Below are 8,263 nucleotides of genomic sequence, written 5' to 3'. Positions count from 1 at the left end.
AGGTATGCAGAACAGTTTGTTCCTACCCTAAATAGCTGCAGATTTCTGTGTTTTTATTGTTGTTTTGTTTTGTTTTGTTTTGTTTAGCTTTTCTGGGTCTTCCCTTGCTGCTGGACTGTCAACCTCACCGATGCTCGTGTGACTGACTGTGCATTTCTACTCCCTGCTCCTAATTTGCTACTTCTTGTCTGCAATGTGTTTGAAAATCAAATGGCTAAGCTCACTGTGGTTGTTGTATATTGTATGTTTTTCATTTAAAACAAACTTACACTATACACATGTATTTTGATGTAAGGGTCACATCAAAAATGCAAATAAAGTATGTACAAGGACCGAAAGATTATTTTCTGCTGGAAAATCCAGAAGGACTTCATGGAAGAGGTAGTAGTTTTGACTGGAACTTGGGGTTATATTTCAATCAGCAAGAATTTAGGGAAGTAAGAAGATAGAAGAACATCACAGATGAAGACCAGATGCTAGGATGGGCAGAATGTATTTCGGAGAGAATTAGTACATTTTGGCTGGAGTACATGTAGCAGAGTAGGAGGAAGTCCCACTATAACATTATATTGGGGTCAGAGCATGGGTGGGCCTTGAATGTCAGGCTGAAGAATTTGGATTTTGTTTATTAGGAGATAGGGAGGAACTGAGGGCTTTTGAGCTGGGATATAACATGCTTACAGCTGAGTTTTAGAAATCTTGGTAGTCTACGGCCATGCCACCCTGAACAAGCCCGATCCCGTCTGATCTCAGAAACTAAGCAGGGTCAGGCCTGGTTAGTACTTGGACGGGAGACCACCTAGGAAGACCAGGTGATGTAGGCATAAAAAAATAAAAAAATAAGGGATCGTAAGCTGACAAGGTCGTTGCAATCTGTGAGGTCAACCAAGGGTTGCCTTGCCAAAAAAAAAAAAAAGAAAAAGACATTTTGGTAGACGTTGGAATTTAGGAGTTGAAGGAAACAGGACTGGAGGTGATCCCAAGGGTATAGGTGGGAGGCAACATGGGCCTGAACTAGGATGTTGGCAGTGGGGGTCGCAGGAGGGAATAATTGTCAGAGATGCTGCAGAAGTAGAATAAGAAGATTTGGCAATTTATTCATTGTCAGGGGTGATGGAGAACACATTGGGTATAACTCCAAGTGATGTCCTTCCCAGGACTCAAAGAATCTAGAAGAACAAGTTTAAAGAGATGGTGATGTGCTTGACTTGGGACGTGCTGAGGTGTGAGAGTGAATTGTTGATAGCTCTGCAATAAAAAGCATAAATGGGGGAAACTGCCCTGAAAATCAGCAAAGGGATAACAAATACTAACAAAATGTGTGCTTACGTGGACTCAGGCAACAAAAAGGAGTTAAAGGGTCCACGTCTTAATTTTAGTTCCTTCTTCGCATGACTGTATTAAATATTGTTCATTCTACTTTTCAAATAGCTTTCAAGTGCGTTTAAAAAAGGCTTTTACTCGTTTTTCTTGAGAGATTACTCTTGATAAGACTGGGGCATTAATGCTGTTCAAAGGTTATTGGAGCTGCTCATGGATTAGTGTAGCTCTTCTCTAAAGCAAGACAACGAGTGAGCAAGAAAACGATCAAACCGAGGAAACTTTCCCCAAGCAGAAGATGGAGCTCGACTTCGAACCTCAGAAACAAGGTTGTTTTCAGATTAGCAGGCTGCTCCCCCACGGAATAAGTAGAGAAGCCAGCACACCAACGTTGATTTTATAGAATGGATGAGTAGGATTTCTACCTGTAAACAAGAGGGAAAAGTACATTCTAGGCAAAGGAAATTGTGTATATAAACCTGGCACGAAAGAATGATATAGCAAGAAGCCACTTGGCTGGAGCATGTGTGGAGAGAGTATGAGGGAGAGACCATGCAATTAGGAAACTAGACAGAGGCGTAGCTTGGGAGACGGGTTGGGGCTCGGTGGCTGGGCCTCATATGTAACACTAAAGAGCTGGCACTTTACTAGCAGGGAGAGCCATCTCAGAGGTCCACTGGGGAAGCAGAACAATCGGATACATTTAAGCAAACTCTCTGGTGGATCCATGGAGGTTTACTTTAGAACTGGGGAACAGAGGCAGAGATGAGGACGCTGAAAGCAAATGAGGACCTGAGCAAACGAGCTTATGACTAAGGCAGTGCTTAGACTATACAGGTATCGAATGTGTGCTTGTTGATAGGCCGTTCAGGATGACATAGCTTTTGGTCCATTAGAATTGGATGAACCTTCTCTTGGCTTCAAATTAGCTTTAACAGTAGGTTGTTGGGCCAGAGGCCCTGAAGTGTAAAGGGTTCTAGAAGGTTAATACTATAGTCAGAAGTCGAGATTCATCTTTGGCTTGGGCACGGTAATAATACAGTAGACAGGAAAGCAAGTTACCACCAGGTTCTGGTGGGCCTGCCTCTTTATAGCATGCAGAGCACTTTGAGGTCTAATCATTCTGGACAGGAACATACCAGGGCCTGGGGTTGGGGGCGATGTAGCTTCTATAAAGTTCAAGGGAAAAACTGCAAGAGTTCTCCACTGAAAGATTCTCTCCCTCTCCCTTCCTTTCTTCTTTCCTTTCTCCTTCTCTTTCTCTTTCTCTTTCTTTTCTTTTCTTCTTTTTCCTTTCCATTCCTTTCCTTTTCTTTTCCTTTCTCTTCTCTTCTCATCTCTTCTCTTCCCTTCCTTCCTTTTTCTTTCTTCCTTTCTTTCTTTCTTTCTTTCTTTCTTTCTTTTCTTTTTCTTCTTTTTCTTTCTTTTCTTTCTTCTTTCTTTTCTTTTCTTTTCTTTTTTCTTTTCTTTCTTTTCTTTTTCTTCTTTTCTTTCTTTTCTTCTTTTTCTTTTTTTTCCTTCCTTCCTTCCTTCCTTCCTTCTTCCTTCCTTCCTTCCTTTCCTTCCTTCCTTCCTTCCTTCATTCTTCCTCTTCCTTCCTTTTTTCTTTTCTTTTTTTCTTTCTTTTCTTCTTTCTTCTTTCTTTCTTTCTTTCTTTCTTTCTTTCTTTCTTTCTTTCTTTCTTTCTTTCTCTTTCTTCTTTCTTTGTAGTAAATAAATATGTACTACTCTATAACTTTGCTCTGTCCAACACAATAGATGCTAGCCACATGTAACTAGTAAGCATTTGAAATGTGACTAGTCCTAATTCAGATTTGCAGTGAATATAAAATACACACCAGATTTCAAAGCCTTAGTATGAGAAAAAGAATGTAAAATATTTCACTAAAATTTCTTATATTGGTTATATATTGAAATGATAATAGTTTAGATTTAGTGAATAAGTAAAATGTATTATTAAAATAAATTTACTTTAAAAATTATGGATGCTAGAAATTCAAAATAATTTATGTAGCTTATATTATCAGTTTGTTGGACAGGACTACTATGAAAAGTTCAGTGTTATTTTCTATTACAAAAATAAAATAGTTTTATGCCCTCTGATTTTTCCTACCTTTTTTCTTGCAGAGAAGTTGCCAACGTGTGCACTAGGAAGAAATTCAGAAAGTAATAAACAGGATAATGCATTCTTGTTTATTGTCCAGAATTGTCTATCTGCCTTTCAATATTTCCACAGAAATCAGTGCAACTGCAGGCTTGTTCTAATGGCTTTACATATTTTAGAAATTATTTAAATAAAAAATTGAAAGGGTTCATTATTTGGGGCCATTACAAGACAAGAGAGACAAGAGGCCAAAAGGTCTCATATTATCAACTTTCATATCAGGGCAAATTGTAGCCTGATGTGTTTAAATAGACTCGGGCTTTATAAAAAGAGGTTATTGCAAAATGCTCCTCTCCTGCAAAGAGCGTGGAGCCAATATCTCTATTAGAACAAGTAATAATTGCAAATTCTCAAAAACCAGAGTGCTTGATGGACCATGTTGCTTTCACATTGGTGAACAGCAAGTAACTGGTTGGAAAGGGTGTTCCTGGATTCACCTGTAGGGCTTCCTTTTTTTTTCTTTCATGTGGGCTAGTGGAAATTATAACATTCGATCCTAACACTGACCTTTAGCTTAATTTGCCCTAATTTTGCAAAACCTTTCTGCTTCACACCATCAACCCCCTGTGAGTCTACAAATTTGGCATGTGTTAGTATTTAACAAAACGTGAAACGGCCTCAAGGATTCTCCAACAAATGAAACTGATTATACAATGAAAATAAACTTAAGGAAGGATCTGAGACATCATGTAAAGTATTTTACTATGTTTTGCAAAGCTCTTTGCATTTGGAAGCAAGTAAGTTTGTTTTTAAATAAAAACAGTCTTTTTTTTTTTTAAGCAAAATCTTAACCACCGTTTTTGAAGTGTAAGTGAGCAAAAAAAAAAAAATTTTTTTTACAAAAGTCAAATGACAACTATGAAATCCAAAGGGGAGAATTACAGCTTGAGGCGTGCCTGCCACACGGAGGGTCTGCTGTGCTTCAAAACCACTGAGAGCAGTTTAACTATGTATATAGACAGTCTGATAATACTTGGTAGACAGTGAACTTTTTGGACAGAACAGGCAGTTCTTAAATACCTGTCACCGGCGTTATATAGCAGAGCAAGATGGAACTGAAAGATTCTCACGTCAAGCCTTTAATATCAGTAAAACAAAAATGACTTCATCTGTGCAATTAGTGAACAAGCTGTTCCCACTTGTCTAAAAGTTCCAGGAAGAGAAACTTATTTTGACTTTCATTTGTCCCGTTTTTCCTGCATACTGAATGTTGCAACCTTGCGACGGCTAAAATCTCTTGGCCTAATAATTACAGCCAACATTGAAAAAACCGTCAAATGATTAGTACAAATAAAAGACAGGAGAAATAAATTCAACTCAGCCTTCCCATCCCCATATTATATCCCCTTCTAGATCTCAGAAGTTCTGTGGTCAAAATGTTTTAGCACTTCTTCATCTGTAAAATCAAACTAAATTTCTGTTTACCACATTAACTTTACAGAGTTTTGCTTTGCTACTACTGTCATTGATTTATTTTCCTGTTTGGGCGGTATGATGAAGTTTAAACTAATCAAATTCTTTTACTAAAAAAAAAAAAGAAACTCTTCTATGGCCATGCCACCCCGAACAAACCGGATCAGGTCTGATCTCGGAAGATAAGCAAGGTCGGGCCTGGTTAGTACTTGGATGGGAGACTACCTAGGAAGACCAGGTGCTGTAGGCGTAAAAAATGAAAAATAAGGGATCGTAAGCTGACAAGTTCCTTGCAATCTGTGAGGTCAACCAAGGGTTGCCTTGCTTAAAAAATAAATAAATAAAATTAATTAATTAATTTAAAAAAGAAACTCTAAGAATCCCCTTTTTCCCCCATTTAGTTTCAACTGTCTGAACGGAGAAGGCTGAAGAGAGTCAGGCATTTTTAGAGATGTATGGATATTGTGGAGCCAGTGTGTATGAGAAACACACTGACTTGAATATCTCATCTAGAAGAAAACTTTCAAATATTAATAAGTTATGTCCCAGAAAAATCAGAAAGTGAATTTTGTGTCTAGACTTCGACTCAATGATAAGCCTGAATAGGCAGACCCATTGTTCTTTTTCATTAAAATCTGAAAAGAAATGTCCAAAAATCTTTGAAACATACCATTTTTCTGGGCCTTTTCTAAGGATCTGGGAGGACTGTCAGCAAAGTTGCCTAAGTGATGCCAACTTCTTCTAGGACTGAAAGATCCAGATTCATCATTCCAAAGGGAAGAACAGAAGTCAAATAAGGGCAACAAGTGGGAAAACGCTCCCTCTAAAAGTAATAGTGATAAGCCACTTATGCTGTGGCTTGTCAGGTGGCACACTTACCCTGTACCATATTCCATTTTAATTTGAGGAGAATACATTACCTAAACAAATCATTTTCTCTTCAAAATTATTTCCATTTAATTCCACATCTGATTTGTAAAAAAAAAAAAAATTAAGTTTTTTGCCTCTTAGTGCTGATAGGTGTAGTTCCATCCTTGCCATGTCATTCTATTTTTCAAAAGGGCAAGCATGCTAATCAGGATGAAAGAAGACTAGCTATGGGGGTGATAGAGGAAGACCAAATGCTCCCTATGTGTTAATACAGTTATTAACTTTGAAATTAATTTACTTTATCCTTCTAAAAGAGGATCTGATTTAGGAGGTGATTTCACTCAAGACATTTTTTAGCACTTAGCCTGGTAGCCTGGAAGTGACAGAGTTAATGCCAAATACTAGCAATTTCTTAGCACTTTCTAGTCTTCGGGCCATAAATTATAGAGCTAGGTCAGGGCCAGGTTAAATTATTTTGGCAGATGAGAAATACAAAGCATTTCCTCTGAGGAAAATTTAGGCCACTGGATTAGATCATTGTTTTGGATGAGTACACGATTGAAGATTAGAGATGATGCTCATGAAGTTATCAGATTAAGTCAATTAGAGGCACCCACAGTATATGTAGGTCTTCTCTTAGGGTCTTTTTTTCCCTCTAAACATTTGAGAAATAGTATAGGTGAATGTTAACCACACGAAGATGGATATGGAAGAGGATAGTCAATATTTTGGAGGAGAGAATTGATAATGTTCTTGGCATATTAGGGAAATGGTTATAATTAAAAGGAAAAAAGTTCATTGAAGGCAATGTTAGGAGGAAACAGGGCCTCATTAATTCATTGATTCAATAAATTGAATATATATAACTCATTAATTCAACATATCGAATCTCTTTTATGTGCCGTGCTCTGTTCTATGTGCTAGCTTAAATTCCAGGAGCTCACATTCTAATTAAATTTAAGGGTCTAAAGTCGAAGCACTGAGTTTCCACTTATGGTCATGACAGAATGACAAGGGGCCACATTTACCCTCCCTCCTTAAACAACTAAATAATGGGTCCAAATCTTTGAAACTAATTTTCGGACATTGGAAAACAGGCAATGCAGGATTGAGATCTCTGAAAAAGTGGGCGGAGGGTGGGGAATATCCAATAATATGAGCCTAATGAAAGCCCCAGTTTACTGCCTGGTGAGTTTCTGGGTCACTGCACAGGGAAGGGGAACCCAGCAGAGTTTGGCGATCTCCATGAGCTGAAGAGACAGAGTTTAGAGTTCAGAGATGCCAGGACAGCTAGACTTTATGGGGGAAAGCTCTGGGAAGAAGAAAACTGCAACGAGAGAGAGAGAGAGAGAGAGAGAGAGAGCTCTAGATATCCACAGAGTGTCCCCTGAGGTCTTCAGCTGAATACTAATAAGTGTAGGGGTTTGAGGAAACTACCAAGATTGGAGAAGAAACTGTTGGAGAGGAGCTAGTGGAGCAATCCTTGGAGTACACACAGGGCTGGAGATAGTTTATGCTCCCACTAGCCGGAGTAGAAAGACTTTCTAACACATAAGGACCTGCAGAGAGCCTTCAGAAGGATACTGCCTCAAGAGTAGGGTCAAATTAACCCTAGGCTAAAAGCTGTTCTGCACCCACCAAACAAAGCTTCAGAGCTAGCTTCTAAAATAACTGTTGCCAAGTAACTTAACTGCATCCTATTGCGAAACCCCCCAAATATTTAAAGCATTGCAAACATATCCAGTACTTGAGAAATGTTAAACTTATGACATCTGACATTAAATTACAAATACATCCTGTATGTTCAAGGAGTTAGAGGAAAGCATGAGTGTGACAAGGAGAGAAATGGAAGATATCTAAAAAGACCCAAGTCAAAACTCTGCAGATGAAAAATGAACTGGATGGCGCTGAGATTAACAGTAGATCTGACATGGCAAGAAGAAAAGATTAGTGAATTTGAAGACTTCAGTAGAAACTTTCAGAAATGAGACACGAAGACCAAAAGAATGGAAAAAATTAATAGCAAGCTACAGGACAACATCCAGCAGGCTAACATGTGTAATTGGAGTTACAAAAGGTGAGGAGAGGCAATTAGAGACAAAAAAAAAAAAATACTTAAAGAAACAATGGCTGAAAATTTTCTTTATTCAACAAAATACTTTTTAAATATCTGCTGTGTACCTGGAGCTGGGAATATGATGGTAAGAAGTACAAATACCTTCCCAGAACTCAAGGCTGGTGGGAAAATCAATGACATAAAAAGGTTTGGTAAGTGCCACCTGGCATTTGTTTATGGTTGGCTGCTTCCTTCCACTTGAACCATTCTTTGATGCTGGCTTCTGTGACGCCATCCTTTTTGGGTCCTAGTTTCTCCCTAATTCTGACCATGTCTTACTACCCTTTGTAATGGGCTGCTCTTGCTCCACCTGTCCCAGGAGTGATGTGTTTTCCCCTGGTTACTTCCTTGGCTTTCTTACCAATTTGTAGCTCCATTTT

The 8,263-nt window shown here is 38.5% G+C and overlaps 2 pseudogenes; both read left to right on the top strand.

Annotated features, from left to right (window-relative positions):
* Positions 1 to 705: 705 nt before the first annotated feature.
* Positions 706 to 824, top strand: LOC120615343 (uncharacterized; annotated as a pseudogene).
* A 4,204-nt stretch (positions 825 to 5,028) lies between these two features.
* LOC120615243 (uncharacterized) lies at positions 5,029 to 5,147 on the top strand (annotated as a pseudogene).
* Positions 5,148 to 8,263: the final 3,116 nt, after the last annotated feature.

This window comes from Pteropus medius, unplaced genomic scaffold (assembly GCF_902729225.1).
Source record: "Pteropus medius unplaced genomic scaffold, Ma_sr-lr_union100, whole genome shotgun sequence".
NCBI lineage: Eukaryota > Metazoa > Chordata > Mammalia > Chiroptera > Pteropodidae > Pteropus > Pteropus medius.
Note: the sequence above shows the minus strand (reverse complement) of the source record. Positions and strands in the feature narration are given on the sequence as shown.